The sequence below is a fragment of the Procambarus clarkii genome, chromosome 15, assembly GCF_040958095.1.
Source record: "Procambarus clarkii isolate CNS0578487 chromosome 15, FALCON_Pclarkii_2.0, whole genome shotgun sequence".
Taxonomy (NCBI): domain Eukaryota; kingdom Metazoa; phylum Arthropoda; class Malacostraca; order Decapoda; family Cambaridae; genus Procambarus; species Procambarus clarkii.
In genome coordinates, this window is record NC_091164.1 from 19,392,367 (window position 1) to 19,409,866 (window position 17,500).

Below are 17,500 nucleotides of genomic sequence, written 5' to 3' on the forward strand. Positions count from 1 at the left end.
AAGAATTCTTCAACCTGAAACATAGAGACCATGTATGCTTCCCTGAGGCAGGATGCCAGCTAGGTCCGCCCCCTGATCTTCTTCTCCGTTATGACACATGCTCGAATGGCTCGTCGGTCCTCACTTGGTAGCTCTTCTTCCGGTCTCTATTTCCGGAACTCTGGCAGCTCACCACCGTCACCTCCCATGTTCCGGTCTTTTCTTCCCAGCCATCTGTCCTGGCATGGTTTCCTTAGTGTTTCCCCACCTTTTCCGTCCACTGCGGGCTCACCATAGCCCATGCTACTTGGAACTTTTGTTTCTAGTAGCTGAATCTGAAACAATAATAATTCCTTCTTCTGTGTCCATGAGTCCGTCAAGTCCTAGGCTACATCCTCTCCTCAGCCCTTCATTCTGTTTTTCTTTACTATATGTATTTATGTTTTTATGCTAATTTTATTATGGTGCATTTTTAAATCTTTAAGTTTCCAATATTTAGCCGCTTTCAGTGTCTTATAAAAAGCACCAAGTATCGACTCTAGAAGAGTGTATACTTGGTGCTCGTCTCAGTTATTCTCATGATTTTGCCTTTTTGTAATCCCCTGGTTGAGTGCTTTGACAACTGCTCCTCTGGTTGACCCTGTTCCTTCCTCTGCACTTCTATTACTGAAAGGTAGCTGGGTTACAGGACTCTTTCTCAGGGCACATCTACAGTGCCTTTCCTCCCTGTTGAGGCATTTCCTTCTGAAATTTTACAAGACCTTATCCCACATGGTGAAGGCTTATACCGCTCCTGATGTTATGACATACCTTTTCATTTAAAATCTTTCCTGCCATTCAGGCGCTATACTGCCCTAGTGACGGATAGGTCGTAGCCTTCCGCTGGTGTTAACTATTCAATTGTTTTTCTTGATCAAATCTCTATGTGCCACCTTCATCCTGAGACTAACCTTTTCAGAGAAGAGCTATATGTAATTTAGTATTTTCTCTGCCAGCTGTTTTTGATGCTTAAATGTTCCTTTGTTATTGTGACCGACTCTGGCAATGTTGTCATGGCTCTGGAGTCGTCTAACCCTTCCCATCCTGTTGTTGTTAAAATGTAATACTGGTTTTTCCTCTTCTTAAGTAATTTTATGATGGTAAAAGTGTGCTGTGTACCCAGTCATATTGGTATTACTAATGAACTTGGAGATGTTACTTTTAAGTAGGCTATTGCTTCCTCTTCCTCTGTCAATGGCTGGGATTCGTTTCCGGATTTATACCTAGTCATTCATAAAGCAATTTTGCACATGTTGGCTAGATACTTGGTCGGATGTTAATATCAAAATCTGTGTACAGTTTAATATATCCTCTTCCTATGGTCTTTCTCCTGCCACTATGATAGTTACTGGTGAAAACAATGTTACTGATAGTTACAGTTCTGGCTTGAATGCATATTGGCACCATGCACAAATATCCTAGGCACTTAAAAAGACAACAGTAATGCTCCATTTTTGTCTAACTGCATTGCCTCACCAGAAGCTGTGCACATCCTCATAGAACATATGATTTTAAGAATAACTGTATATCTTTCTTTCCCAATTCCATTTGTCCCTTCGAGGATTGCGGGTGAATCTGACACCCTGGACGATGCTCATCATATGTCTTTTTGATCTAATATTATTGGCATCCTGAGTGATATGTGGATCTTTCATAAATCATACGACATGAAAGGTGCTGGACTTACTGATTTAGTATATTTTTATATAATTAATTTATTTGACACTTCATGATATTTTTCTTGAAAATATTTTGCATTGATAGACTTCAACTGGGTTAGTAGATATATTAAATATATATTTAATTTTGTTTGGAAATTTTAATTGTTAATTACAAAATACATTTTGAGTCACTGACCTTGCCAGAACATGTTGTAGCCAAGAATGGTGGCGGCCTGGAAGTTCGTCTGGGAGCCGTAGATGATGCGACATTTGCCTTCCTGAGCGCTGTGGGCAAACCCTTGGCAGGCGGCGTCGGCGTCACAGGCGAGGCTGCAGGTGGTCTGGACCAGCAAGATTGGTACACTTACTCTGGCATCTCAATTTCAAGACAATTCATTATGGACACTTATCCAGCAACTGTTCACCTGATCTATGAATTATGTATACTCTGTACTTGACACGAACCGATTTATTACAAGGCTTTCCATAAAGCCTTTCAATCAAATTTATATATATCAAATTTATATTTAACATAATAATATTTGCCAATGGCTTACCAAATATATATATATATATATATATATATATATATATATATATATATATATATATATATATATATATATATATATATATATATATATATATATATATATATATATATATATGTCGTACCTAGTAGCCAGAATGCACTTTTCAGCCTATTATGTAAGGCCCAATTTGCCTAATAAGCCAAGTTTTCATGAATTAATGTTTTTTCGACTACCTAACCTAACCTAACCCAACTTTTTCGGCTACCTAACCTAACCTAACCTATAAAGGTAGGTTAGGTAGGGTTGGTTAGGTTCGGTCATATATCTACGATAATTTTAACTCCAATAAAAAAAAATTGACCTCATACATAATGAAATGGGTAGATTTATCATTTCATAAAAAAAAATAGTGAAAATATATTAATTCATGAAAACTTGGCTTATTAGGCAAATCGGGCCTTGCATTGTAGGCTGAGATGTGCGTTCTGGCTACTAGGTACGACATATATATATATATATATATATATATATATATATATATATAACTGAAAACTCACACCCCAGAAGTGACTCGAACCCATACTCCCAGGAGCAAACGCAACTGGTATGTACAAGACGCCTTAATCCACTTGACCATCACGACCGGACATAATGAGGTGATAGCCGAGGCTATTTGAACCACCCCACCGCCGGCACTCGGATAGTAATCTTGGGCATAGCATTTTACCAAATCACCTCATTCTTTGGGGCACACGTGAGGAACACAAATGCGAACAAGCCTGAATGGTCCCCAGGACAATATGCAACTGAAAACTCACACCCCAGAAGTGACTCGAACCCATACTCCCAGGAGCAAACGCAACTGGTATGTACAAGACGCCTTAATCCACTTGACCATCACGACCGGACATAATGAGGTGATAGCCGAGGCTATTTGAACCACCCCACCGCCGGCACTCGGATAGTAATCTTGGGCATAGCATTTTACCAAATCACCTCATTCTTTGGGGCACACGTGAGGAACACAAATGCGAACAAGCCTGAATGGTCCCCTGGACAATATGCAACTGAAAACTCACACCCCAGAAGTGACTCGAACCCATACTCCCAGGAGCAAACGCAACTGGTATGTACAAGACGCCTTAATCCACTTGACCATCACGACCGGACATAATGAGGTGATAGCCGAGGCTATTTGAACCACCCCACCGCCGGCACTCGGATAGTAATCTTGGGCATAGCATTTTACCAAATCACCTCATTCTTTGGGGCACACGTGAGGAACACAAATGCGAACAAGCCTGAATGGTCCCCAGGACAATATGCAACTGAAAACTCACACCCCAGAAGTGACTCGAACCCATACTCCCAGGAGCAAACGCAACTGGTATGTACAAGACGCCTTAATCCACTTGACCATCACGACCGGACATAATGAGGTGATAGCCGAGGCTATTTGAACCACCCCACCGCCGGCACTCGGATAGTAATCTTGGGCATAGCATTTTACCAAATCACCTCATTCTTTGGGGCACACGTGAGGAACACAAATGCGAACAAGCCTGAATGGTCCCCAGGACAATATGCAACTGAAAACTCACACCCCAGAAGTGACTCGAACCCATACTCCCAGGAGCAAACGCAACTGGTATGTACAAGACGCCTTAATCCACTTGACCATCACGACCGGACATAATGAGGTGATAGCCGAGGCTATTTGAACCACCCCACCACCGGCACTCGGATAGTAATCTTGGGCATAGCATTTTACCAAATCACCTCATTCTTTGGGGCACACGTGAGGAACACAAATGCGAACAAGCCTGAATGGTCCCCAGGACAATATGCAACTGAAAACTCACACCCCAGAAGTGACTCGAACCCATACTCCCAGGAGCAAACGCAACTGGTATGTACAAGACGCCTTAATCCACTTGACCATCACGACCGGACATAATGAGGTGATAGCCGAGGCTATTTGAACCACCCCACCGCCGGCACTCGGATAGTAATCTTGGGCATAGCATTTTACCAAATCACCTCATTCTTTGGGGCACACGTGAGGAACACAAATGCGAACAAGCCTGAATGGTCCCCAGGACAATATGCAACTGAAAACTCACACCCCAGAAGTGACTCGAACCCATACTCCCAGGAGCAAACGCAACTGGTATGTACAAGACGCCTTAATCCACTTGACCATCACGACCGGACATAATGAGGTGATTGCCGAGGCTATTTGAACCACCCCACCGCCGGCACTCGGATAGTAATCTTGGGCATAGCATTTTACCAAATCACCTCATTCTTTGGGGCACACGTGAGGAACACAAATGCGAACAAGCCTGAATGGTCCCCAGGACAATATGCAACTGAAAACTCACACCCCAGAAGTGACTCGAACCCATACTCCCAGGAGCAAACGCAACTGGTATGTACAAGACGCCTTAATCCACTTGACCATCACGACCGGACATAATGAGGTGATAGCCGAGGCTATTTGAACCACCCCACCGCCGGCACTCGGATAGTAATCTTGGGCATAGCATTTTACCAAATCACCTCATTCTTTGGGGCACACGTGAGGAACACAAATGCGAACAAGCCTGAATGGTCCCCAGGACAATATGCAACTGAAAACTCACACCCCAGAAGTGACTCGAACCCATACTCCCAGGAGCAAACGCAACTGGTATGTACAAGACGCCTTAATCCACTTGACCATCACGACCGGACATAATGAGGTGATAGCCGAGGCTATTTGAACCACCCCACCGCCGGCACTCGGATAGTAATCTTGGGCATAGCATTTTACCAAATCACCTCATTCTTTGGGGCACACGTGAGGAACACAAATGCGAACAAGCCTGAATGGTCCCCAGGACAATATGCAACTGAAAACTCACACCCCAGAAGTGACTCGAACCCATACTCCCAGGAGCAAACGCAACTGGTATGTACAAGACGCCTTAATCCACTTGACCATCACGACCGGACATAATGAGGTGATAGCCGAGGCTATTTGAACCACCCCACCGCCGGCACTCGGATAGTAATCTTGGGCATAGCATTTTACCAAATCACCTCATTCTTTGGGGCACACGTGAGGAACACAAATGCGAACAAGCCTGAATGGTCCCCAGGACAATATGCAACTGAAAACTCACACCCCAGAAGTGACTCGAACCCATACTCCCAGGAGCAAACGCAACTGGTATGTACAAGACGCCTTAATCCACTTGACCATCACGACCGGACATAATGAGGTGATAGCCGAGGCTATTTGAACCACCCCACCGCCGGCACTCGGATAGTAATCTTGGGCATAGCATTTTACCAAATCACCTCATTCTTTGGGGCACACGTGAGGAACACAAATGCGAACAAGCCTGAATGGTCCCCAGGACACCTCAAAGAATGAGGTGATTTGGTAAAATGCTATGCCCAAGATTACTATCCGAGTGCCGGCGGTGGGGTGGTTCAAATAGCCTCGGCTATCACCTCATTATGTCCGGTCGTGATGGTCAAGTGGATTAAGGCGTCTTGTACATACCAGTTGCGTTTGCTCCTGGGAGTATGGGTTCGAGTCACTTCTGGGGTGTGAGTTTTCAGTTGCATATTGTCCTGGGGACCATTCAGGCTTGTTCGCATTTGTGTTCCTCACGTGTGCCCCAAAGAATGAGGTGATTTGGTAAAATGCTATGCCCAAGATTACTATCCGAGTGCCGGCGGTGGGGTGGTTCAAATAGCCTCGGCTATCACCTCATTATGTCCGGTCGTGATGGTCAAGTGGATTAAGGCGTCTTGTACATACCAGTTGCGTTTGCTCCTGGGAGTATGGGTTCGAGTCACTTCTGGGGTGTGAGTTTTCAGTTGCATATTGTCCTGGGGACCATTCAGGCTTGTTCGCATTTGTGTTCCTCACGTGTGCCCCAAAGAATGAGGTGATTTGGTAAAATGCTATGCCCAAGATTACTATCCGAGTGCCGGCGGTGGGGTGGTTCAAATAGCCTCGGCTATCACCTCATTATGTCCGGTCGTGATGGTCAAGTGGATTAAGGCGTCTTGTACATACCAGTTGCGTTTGCTCCTGGGAGTATGGGTTCGAGTCACTTCTGGGGTGTGAGTTTTCAGTTGCATATTGTCCTGGGGACCATTCAGGCTTGTTCGCATTTGTGTTCCTCACGTGTGCCCCAAAGAATGAGGTGATTTGGTAAAATGCTATGCCCAAGATTACTATCCGAGTGCCGGCGGTGGGGTGGTTCAAATAGCCTCGGCTATCACCTCATTATGTCCGGTCGTGATGGTCAAGTGGATTAAGGCGTCTTGTACATACCAGTTGCGTTTGCTCCTGGGAGTATGGGTTCGAGTCACTTCTGGGGTGTGAGTTTTCAGTTGCATATTGTCCTGGGGACCATTCAGGCTTGTTCGCATTTGTGTTCCTCACGTGTGCCCCAAAGAATGAGGTGATTTGGTAAAATGCTATGCCCAAGATTACTATCCGAGTGCCGGCGGTGGGGTGGTTCAAATAGCCTCGGCTATCACCTCATTATGTCCGGTCGTGATGGTCAAGTGGATTAAGGCGTCTTGTACATACCAGTTGCGTTTGCTCCTGGGAGTATGGGTTCGAGTCACTTCTGGGGTGTGAGTTTTCAGTTGCATATTGTCCTGGGGACCATTCAGGCTTGTTCGCATTTGTGTTCCTCACGTGTGCCCCAAAGAATGAGGTGATTTGGTAAAATGCTATGCCCAAGATTACTATCCGAGTGCCGGCGGTGGGGTGGTTCAAATAGCCTCGGCTATCACCTCATTATGTCCGGTCGTGATGGTAAAGTGGATTAAGGCGTCTTGTACATACCAGTTGCGTTTGCTCCTGGGAGTATGGGTTCGAGTCACTTCTGGGGTGTGAGTTTTCAGTTGCATATTGTCCTGGGGACCATTCAGGCTTGTTCGCATTTGTGTTCCTCACGTGTGCCCCAAAGAATGAGGTGATTTGGTAAAATGCTATGCCCAAGATTACTATCCGAGTGCCGGCGGTGGGGTGGTTCAAATAGCCTCGGCTATCACCTCATTATGTCCGGTCGTGATGGTCAAGTGGATTAAGGCGTCTTGTACATACCAGTTGCGTTTGCTCCTGGGAGTATGGGTTCGAGTCACTTCTGGGGTGTGAGTTTTCAGTTGCATATTGTCCTGGGGACCATTCAGGCTTGTTCGCATTTGTGTTCCTCACGTGTGCCCCAAAGAATGAGGTGATTTGGTAAAATGCTATGCCCAAGATTACTATCCGAGTGCCGGCGGTGGGGTGGTTCAAATAGCCTCGGCTATCACCTCATTATGTCCGGTCGTGATGGTCAAGTGGATTAAGGCGTCTTGTACATACCAGTTGCGTTTGCTCCTGGGAGTATGGGTTCGAGTCACTTCTGGGGTGTGAGTTTTCAGTTGCATATTGTCCTGGGGACCATTCAGGCTTGTTCGCATTTGTGTTCCTCACGTGTGCCCCAAAGAATGAGGTGATTTGGTAAAATGCTATGCCCAAGATTACTATCCGAGTGCCGGCGGTGGGGTGGTTCAAATAGCCTCGGCTATCACCTCATTATGTCCGGTCGTGATGGTCAAGTGGATTAAGGCGTCTTGTACATACCAGTTGCGTTTGCTCCTGGGAGTATGGGTTCGAGTCACTTCTGGGGTGTGAGTTTTCAGTTGCATATTGTCCTGGGGACCATTCAGGCTTGTTCGCATATATATATATATATATATATATATATATATATATATATATATATATATATATATATATATATTATATATATATATATATATATATATATATATATATATATGTATATATACATATATATATATATATATATATATATATATATATATATATATATATATATATATATATATATATGTCGTACCTAGTAGCCAGAATGCACTTTTCAGCCTATTATGTAAGGCCCGATTTGCCTAATAAGCCAAGTTTTCATGAATTAATGTTTTTTCGACTACCTAACCTAACCTAACCCAACTTTTTCGGCTACCTAACCTAACCTAACCTATAAAGGTAGGTTAGGTAGGGTTGGTTAGGTTCGGTCATATATCTACGTTAATTTTAACTCCAATAAAAAAATTGACCTCATACATAATGAAATGGGTAGCTTTATCATTTCATCATTTCATAAGAAAAAAATTAGAGAAAATATATTAATTCAGGAAAACTTGGCTTAATAGGTAAATCGGGCCTTGCATAGCAGGCCGAGTATGACGTTCTGGCTACTAGGTACAACATATATATATATATATATATATATATATATATATATATATATATATATATATATATATATATATATATATATATATATATATATATAAATATATATATATGGGTTCGAGTCACTTCTGGGGTGTGAGTTTTCAGTTGCATATTGTCCTGGGGACCATTCAGGTGTGTTCGCATTTGTGTTCCTCACGTGTGCCCCAAAGAATGAGGTGATTTGGTAAAATGCTATGCCCAAGATTACCATCCGAGTACCGGTGGTGGGGTGGCTCAAATAGCTTCGGCTATCACCTCATTATGTCCGGTCGTGATGGTCAAGTGGATTAAGGCGTCTTGTACATACCAGTTGCGTTGCTCCTGGGAGTATGGGTTCGAGTCACTTCTGGGGTGTGAGTTTTCAGTTGCATATTGTCCTGGGGACCATTCAGGCTTGTTCGCATATATATATATATATATATATATATATATATATATATATATATATATATATATATATATATATATATATATATATATATATGTCGTACCTAGTAGCCAGAACGCACTTCTCGGCCTACTATGCAAGGCACGATTTGCCTAATACGTTTTGCCAGGCGCAAACGTATCACACACTCGCTCTACACCTTCCCCCCTCCCTCGTCGCCGATCACCAAACTAGCATTTCTAGTCTGCCCGCTTCTGATTTGTGAATCGACGTCTGCACCACTGCACTTCTGCACCTCAGCGCCATCTACCTAGCTGATGTCTGGGCCTGCACCAGCCATTGGAGTTAGAATATTCTGTGCTCTCAAGCTGAAACAACCATCTGATATACGCTCTGTCTATTAGTTGAGGTTCTCAGCTAGCGCTTAATTCTCAGCACCTACTAATTTCATTTTGTCTTTATCCATTTAAGAGTAACGTCACCATTATATTATTTTATGTTATTTTTTGAATCTTGTGAGTTTGCACTGTACATAGCCAAGGAATTGTCTTATTCATAATTTGTTTTAAATTTAATGAAAGTTTCACTGTTCATGCTATTTGTTTTGCTTGTTTTGCCTTACTTTGCCACAGGACACAACAGCTACGCAGTCATATTTGTTTTTAAATGTGATAGGCATTGACACCAGCCATTGGGAGGACTGCCAACCACCTACACGTTTTTTTTCTTTCACATTTAATGGGGGCCTGTCCGGGAGCCTCACCTAGGTACTAGTACCAGAATATCAATTTGTGGTAAGTGTACTTGGCTTTGATACAGTTGTTTTTCAATATTTTCATTACTTTTAATATTTATATGGTGCTGTGTATTTTGTGCTTTCCAAGGGTAGCATATTGTGAGTGTTGGATAATTGTGGATTACGTGGTGACTAGAGTCCTCAGTCATTCTTTTAATTGGTCATCCCGCCCTCAGTGTTATTACTCGTGTATTCCACCTTTTTTGTCCCTACGATATTTCTCAAATTACAGCAGATCATCATTTTTGATACCCTGGTACTTTGATTTGTCTTCGAGCCAAAGCACCCTATCTTCTGCAATCCGACCACAGGAGGATACAGAGGGCCATAGTTCCTCTAGCACAGACTACGCTGTTGAGTTGGGACGTCAACAGCAGTTCTCGTCACCATTTGACACTCGCACCCCTATATGTCGGTCAGAGATGATATTAACTCAGGTAGGGAATTAGCTTTCTTTTTTCAAAGCACAAGGATCACTAATTCTGTAAGTATCATATAATTAAAGTAGGAAAACCCCTGCTTCTGTCCTTTAGAGACTCGGCAAGGTATGCCTACATTCTTGGACTACACTTTCACTTTTGAAACAATTAAAAGTTTCATTGTTTTAGAAACCATTGGTTTCATTTATTTAGTAGTATTTTCTTGCCTTTATTCTCTTATATTGAGTACCGGGTACAAGATTTCCTGCGATTTTGATTGACTAATCATTTACCATACTAATAATAATGTTAATTGTTAACGATTAAATTTCCACAGGATAGTTACCACATCCTATTACTTACACTTACAATATCTCAAGTATATTCGTTGTACACTTATTTGCTATTTCAAAATGTTTCATCTCTCAGCATTTCGTAACGATCCAGCAAGTGAAGTAGGGAACTTGAGTCGTGCCAGGAGGACCGAATTACAAATTCTTGCACACGAGTATCAACTAGATGCTTCCCCTGGAGCCAACAAAAATGACTTGCACAATCTTATCTTGGATTACCTCTTAGACGAAGGAATCATAGACTCTGATGTTCATGAAAACTATTCTATTGCAGATAAACATGCTCTGGCAGCTATGAAGCAAATGCTCGAACCAGCAAAAATCGAGCGGGAACAACAAAAAGAAGCTCTCCAGATAAGGGAACGTGAGGCTGCTCTAAGGAAGGAAGAACAGGAACGCGAGGTGGCCCTAAAAGAATGCGAGATGGCCCTAAGGAAAAAAGAACAAGAACGCGAGGCGGCCCTGTCGAAAGAAGCTCTACAACGAAAGGAACGTGAGGCTGCCCTAAAGAAAGAACAGGAACGTGAGGCTGCCCTACAGCGTGAGCGGGAGAGGGAACAGCTTGAAGCAAGAAAACTTCACCTGGAGATGCAACGTGAGCAGGATAAACAGCAAGCTGAGAGTGTTCTAGCATATCGTCGACAAGAACTCACCATGGAGACTACACACCACACTCAGCGCCAACAAGCTACCGCTAGTCTTCCCATAAGCTTCAATGTCTTCCATTCAAGTATGTTAATGCCACCATTCGTTGAGACAGAGATAGACGTGTTTTTCACCACTTTTGAGACCCTAGCTAAAAAACTTAGCTGGCCTGAAGATCAATGGTCTACCCTTCTCAGAGTGCATCTCACAGGTAGAGCTGCCGTTACTCTCAGTACCTTAGCGTCTGAGAATGACTACCAGACCCTGAAGCAAGCAGTTTTGGACGCCTACCTTCTCTCCACCGAAAGCTACAGACGAAAATTCTGTGATTATCTAAAGGCAAGTACCACCACTTTTTAGAATTTGCCAATACAAAGAAAAGATATTTCACGAAATGGCTGGAAGCAGCACATGTCTCTACATTTTCAGAACTCGTCAACCTCATTCTAGTTGAGGAATTCTTTAGACGTGCTCCCCCTTCCATCCGTTTATATTTAGCAGACAAAGAAGAAACCGACTACATCCGATGTGCGAAGTCGGCTGACACCTACAGCCTCATACACCGCCTAACACCAGATCCACCTTCCAGTAAAAAGTCTTGGTATAGTTTTGACAAAGTGAGTACCGATCAAGCGAGCTCCCAATTGTATTGTAAGTATTGCAAGCTCTATGGACATACCATAGATAAATGTGGAAAATCTCATTACAAAGGCTATAGTGAAACTCCTAAACCCAAACAGACTCTTCCAAAGTCCTGTAAGCCTGTGATGAATGTTGGTGTTCTTTTAATGATCTTTCTCTCTTCAGCAAACACCTGTATCCTGGAACTGTCTCCGCCAACAGTATAGATTCGGAAGGACGTTTCAAATTGAAGATCTTAAGGAACACAGCGGCTCTTCAGTCAATAATATTGAAATCGGCTGTGCCTAACATCACCTACACTGAGGAAACCGTCCTTATCACTGACCTCACTGCTACCACTCCGTATCCAGTCGCCAGAGTCCACCTGGATTGTCCTTTCGTGACCGGTGAAGTCCAAGTCGCCATCAGGGAAAAGCCTTTTCCCATGTCTGGAGTGCAACTTCTCCTGGGCAATGACTTGGCCGAAGATCTGCAACCTTCCAACCTGATAATCATGGACAAACCCCAGATATGTGACTCTGCAGTGGACAACCCCTTCTTAAAGTATGTTCCAGCAGAGGTTCAAGAAAGTGATGAAGTTTCTCCTCCGGTTTTGGTGACCACCGTGCACAAGCTGCACGACCGCAACCAGCTGACTCTACTGCAACCGCTGTCCCTCAAGACCACCAGAACCTACCACAGAATCTTACTATGTTGGAGTTCCGTAAGTTACAGAGGGAGGATCCTTCATTAACACCATTATTCTTCCAGGCTCAGACTCAACCTGACAGTATCCCTGAGTTCTTCCTTGAGAATCAGTTGCTCTACCGCAGGTATAGACCCAGTAAGCTGACGGAGGATGACGATTGGGCAAATGTCGAACAACTAGTGGTTCCCACCAGCCTACGGCCCGTTATTCTACACTTGGCCCACGGAGCACTTTCTTACTATGGTTTTAACAAAACCTATCACGGAATCAGACAAGACTACTACTGGCCAGGTATGGTTAAAGACGTCAAAAGTTACGTGCAACAGTGTCAGATGGCAGGGAAACCTAACATCCCGATTCCCAAAGCTCCTTTAATTCTCATCCTGGTGCCTGCAGAACCTTACCACAGACTCATCATAGACTGTATTGGTCCTTTACCCCGGACCAGTTCTGACAACGCTTATATACTAACCATCCTGTATCCAACCACCAGATTCCCCATAGCAGTACCTGTAAAGAACATTACGGCTGCTACGGTGGTAAAACAACTATTGAAGATCTTTACCCAATACGGATTTCCAAGGGAGGTTCAAAGTGACTGTGGCACCTTCTTCACCAGTGATCTCTTCAAGAGGACACTGGAAGAGTTCAACATCACTCAGGTATTGTCCAGCCCCTATCATCCTGCTTCACAGGGTTCTCTTGAACGTAGTCACCAAACGATTAAATCACTCCTAAAGAAATTTTACAAGGAAATCATGAAAGACTGGGATAAACAACTTGACATCATCATGTGTATTTTCAGAAGTCTCCAAAATGAGTCTCTAGGAGTATCTCCTTATGAGATGCTCTATGGACATAAGTGCCGTACTCCTCTCAAAGCTTTTAAAGACTCTGTACGTAATGCCATCTTCAGTGACCCTCAGAATGTGCCCCAGTTTCTTCAAAACTTAAAGCACATTCTAGAGAGAGAGTACGTAAATTTGCTAATGGCAATCTATTGAAAGCTCAAGAGAGGATGAAGACTCATTTTGACCAACGCAGCAAAATCAGGAAATTTAAACCAGGAGACTTCGCGTTGGCATGTTTTCCTATCCTAGGTTCTCCATTGCAAAATAAGTTTTCAGGACCCTACCGCATCAAGGAGTGCAGAAACAACCACAACTACGTTCTTGGGACTCCAGATAGGCGGCGGAGGACCCAGTTGTGCCACGTCAATCTACTCAAGGAGTATAAAGGTATTCCCCCCCACTGTGCTAATATCACTCTCCACTTTCAAAGATCCATACCTCCACAGTGAGACCTTCCCTGCTTCTCCTCCGGAAAGCACTGACTCTGAGTCAGTGCCTTCCAACTCGGAAATCCTTAATGATCTTCCTACCTATTTACAGGACAATAATAGTGTTCCTCTCATCAAAGTTCTTCATGAACATCAGAAGTTGTTCAACGATGATCCCCCAGGAGTGTAATGTGGTTCAGCACGACATCCAGCTGCTTCCTGCTACCCGGCCGATTCGTCAACCCATCTACCGTATCAGCCCGTACAAAAAGGAAGTTATGTGTCCTGAACTACAATACCCTCTGGATCATGGGCTGGCCACACCTTGTGAGTCCCTTGAGCCTCACCCTGCATCTTGGTGCCGATACCGCACGGTAAAGTACGCCTTTGTACCGATTATAGGAAAGTGAATCATGTGACCGTCAAGGATGCTTATCCTTTACTACGCATAGATGATATCCTTGACGCCATAGGTAATGCCAAATATTTATCCCAACTTGATTTGTTAAAAGGCTATTACCAAATAAGCCTGACAGAGAGAGCTAAGGAAATATCTGCCTTCACCACTCCTTTTGGCCTGTACAGATATGAACGCCTTCCTTTTGGACTGTGTAACGCCCCGGCCACCTTCCAACGAGCTGTTAACCACGTCATCTACGGCCTAGATCACACCTACGCCTACTTGGACGACATCGTTGTGGCAACCAACACCTGGAGCGAACATCTGCTCCAGCTGCAACGACTGTTTTCCAAGCTCCTGACAGCCGGCCTTACCATCAACTTGGGCAAGTTCACATTTGCCAAAGGTAAAGTGCGTTATCTGGGTCATGTGACAGGGAGTGGCAGCATAGCTCCTATAACAAATAATACTGAAGCCATTCGGCATTTCCAACAACCTACGACCAGGAAGCAGTTCCTGCGCTTCCTTGGACTTGCTTCTTACTATCGTAGGTTTGTGAAGAATTTTAGTACGGTAGCGACACCATTGATTAATCTGACCAGCCCCAAGCAACGGTATCATTGGACCATTCAACAGACCGTTGCCTTTGAACAACTTAAATCTCTGCTATGTTCTGATCCCATTCTCGCCTCTCCAGATATCACGAAGCCATTCATCATCAATGTCGACGCTAGTGGTACCGGCATCGGGGGCGTCCTGATGCAACGAGGCGAGGAGGTTCTTCCTGTTAGCTACTACAGCTACAAGTTGAAGTCTCACCAGAAGAACTACAGCACTATCGAAAAGGAACTCCTCTCCATCGTTCTGAATCTGCAACATTTCGAACCTTATCTACAGGGGAATCGGTCTATTACCATCTACTCGGACCACAATCCCCTGCGGTTCCTACAACAGGCCCAATTCAGCAATCAACATCTTCTATGCTGGGAACTGTACTTGCAAAATTTTAATCTGGAGATCTTCTACATCAAAGGTTTAGACAACATCATAGCCGACGCCCTCTCCAGAGTCTACGAGGTAGAGACAGCTACTCCTACCTCTACACCAGCTACTGAAGTACTTAACCTGTAAGAGCAGGCTTCGGGGAAGAGCTGTTACGATAATCTCCTTCAAGAGAGATTTGGCCTGCTCTTTTCTATCGTCATGTTACTTCAGTACATCTACAACATCTAGATACGACAAGCAAGTGTAGTACATATTTGGTCAGATACATTTTGCCAGGCGCAAACGTATCACACACTCTCTCTACACCTCCCCCCTCCCTCGTCGCCGATCACCAAACTAGCATTTCCAGTCTGCCCGCTTCTGATTTGTGAATCGACGTCTGTACCACTGCACTTCTGCACCTCAGCGCCATCTACCTAGCCAATGTCTGGGCCTGCACCAGCCATTGGAGTTAGAATATTCTGTGCTCTCAAGCTGAAACAACTATCTGATATACACTCTGTCTATTAGTGGATGTTCTCAGCCAGCGCTTTATTCTCAGCACCTGTTAATTTCATTTTGTCCTTATCCATTTTAGAGTAACGTCACCATTATATTATTTAATGTTTTTTTTTAATCTTGTGAGTTTGCACTGTACATAGCCAAGGAATTGTCTTATTCACAATTTGTTTTAAATTTAATTAAAGTTTCGTTGTTCATACTATTTGTTTTGCTTGTTTTGCCTTACTTTGCCACAGGAAACAACAGCTAGACAGTCATCTTTTTTTTTTTTAAATGTGATAGGCATTGACACCAGCCATTGGGAGGACTGCCGAACACCTACACTTCTTTTTTCCATCACAATATATATATATATATATATATATATATATATATATATATATATATATATATATATATATATATATATATATATATATATATATATATATATATATATATTATATATATATATATATATATATATATATATGTATATATATATATATATATATATATATATATATATATATATATATATTATATATATATATATATATATATATATATATATATATGTATATATATATATATATATGTATATATATATATATATGTATATATATATATATATATATATATATATATATATATATATATATTTATATATATATATATATATATATATATATATATATACATATACATATACATATACATATACATATACATATATATATATATATATATATATATATATATATATATATATATATATATATATATATATGTATATGTATATATATATATATATATATATATATATATATATATATATATATATATATATATATATATATATATATTATTAAATATGACCGGAAAAGGTAAGATTAATAATTCTAACACGAATTTTCTCGATGTTTCTTTTCACTGTTGATAGTAATTGAAAAATCTATTCTCCAAAATTCATTTTTATTTCTTGTCTGACGCGACACTTGAGCGCGTTTCGTAAAACTTATTACATTTTGAAAGATTTTAGTTTCAAACACACAACTCTAACTGAATAGAGCTTAAACATCTTCGATTTTTTTATACCTGCATTTGGGTGAGGTGATATGTTACAACAGTTTTGGATGAGGTGAAAACAAACTTTCAACACAAGACAGAACACGAAACAATGGGTATTTGAAGATAAGAATGGAAGTAATTGCAGAGGGCCTATTGGCCCATATTTCTTGATGCTTCTATATTGGAGCGGTGTCTTGAAGTGGGTAAAATATAGTTGTGCATTAATTGGCTGTTGATTGCTGGTGTTGACTTCTTGATGTGTAGTGCCTCGCAGATGTCAAGCCGCCTGCTATCGCTGTATCTATCGATGATTTCTGTGTTGTTTGCTAAGATTTATCTAGTGATGGTTTGGTTGTGGGAAGAGATTATATGTTCCTTAATGGAGCCCTGTTGCTTATGCATCGTTAAACGCTTGGAAAGAGATGTTCTTGTCTTGCCTATATACTGAGTTTTTTGAGGCTTACAGTCCCCAAGAGGGCATTTGAAGGCATAGACGACGTTGGTCTCTTTTAAAGCATTCTGCTTTGTGTCTGGAGAGTTTCTCATGAGTAGGCTGACCGTTTTTTTGGTTTTATAGTAAATCGTCAGTTGTATCTTCTGATTTTTGTCTGTAGGGATAACGTTTCTATTAACAATATCTTTCAGGACCCTTTCCTCCGTTTTATGAGCTATGGAAAAGAAGTTCCTGTATAATAGTCTAATAGGGGGTGTAGGTGTTGTGTTAGTTGTCTCTTCAGAGTTTGCATGGCGTTTCACTTTCCTTCTTATGATGTCTTCAACGAAACCATTGGAGAAGCCTTTGT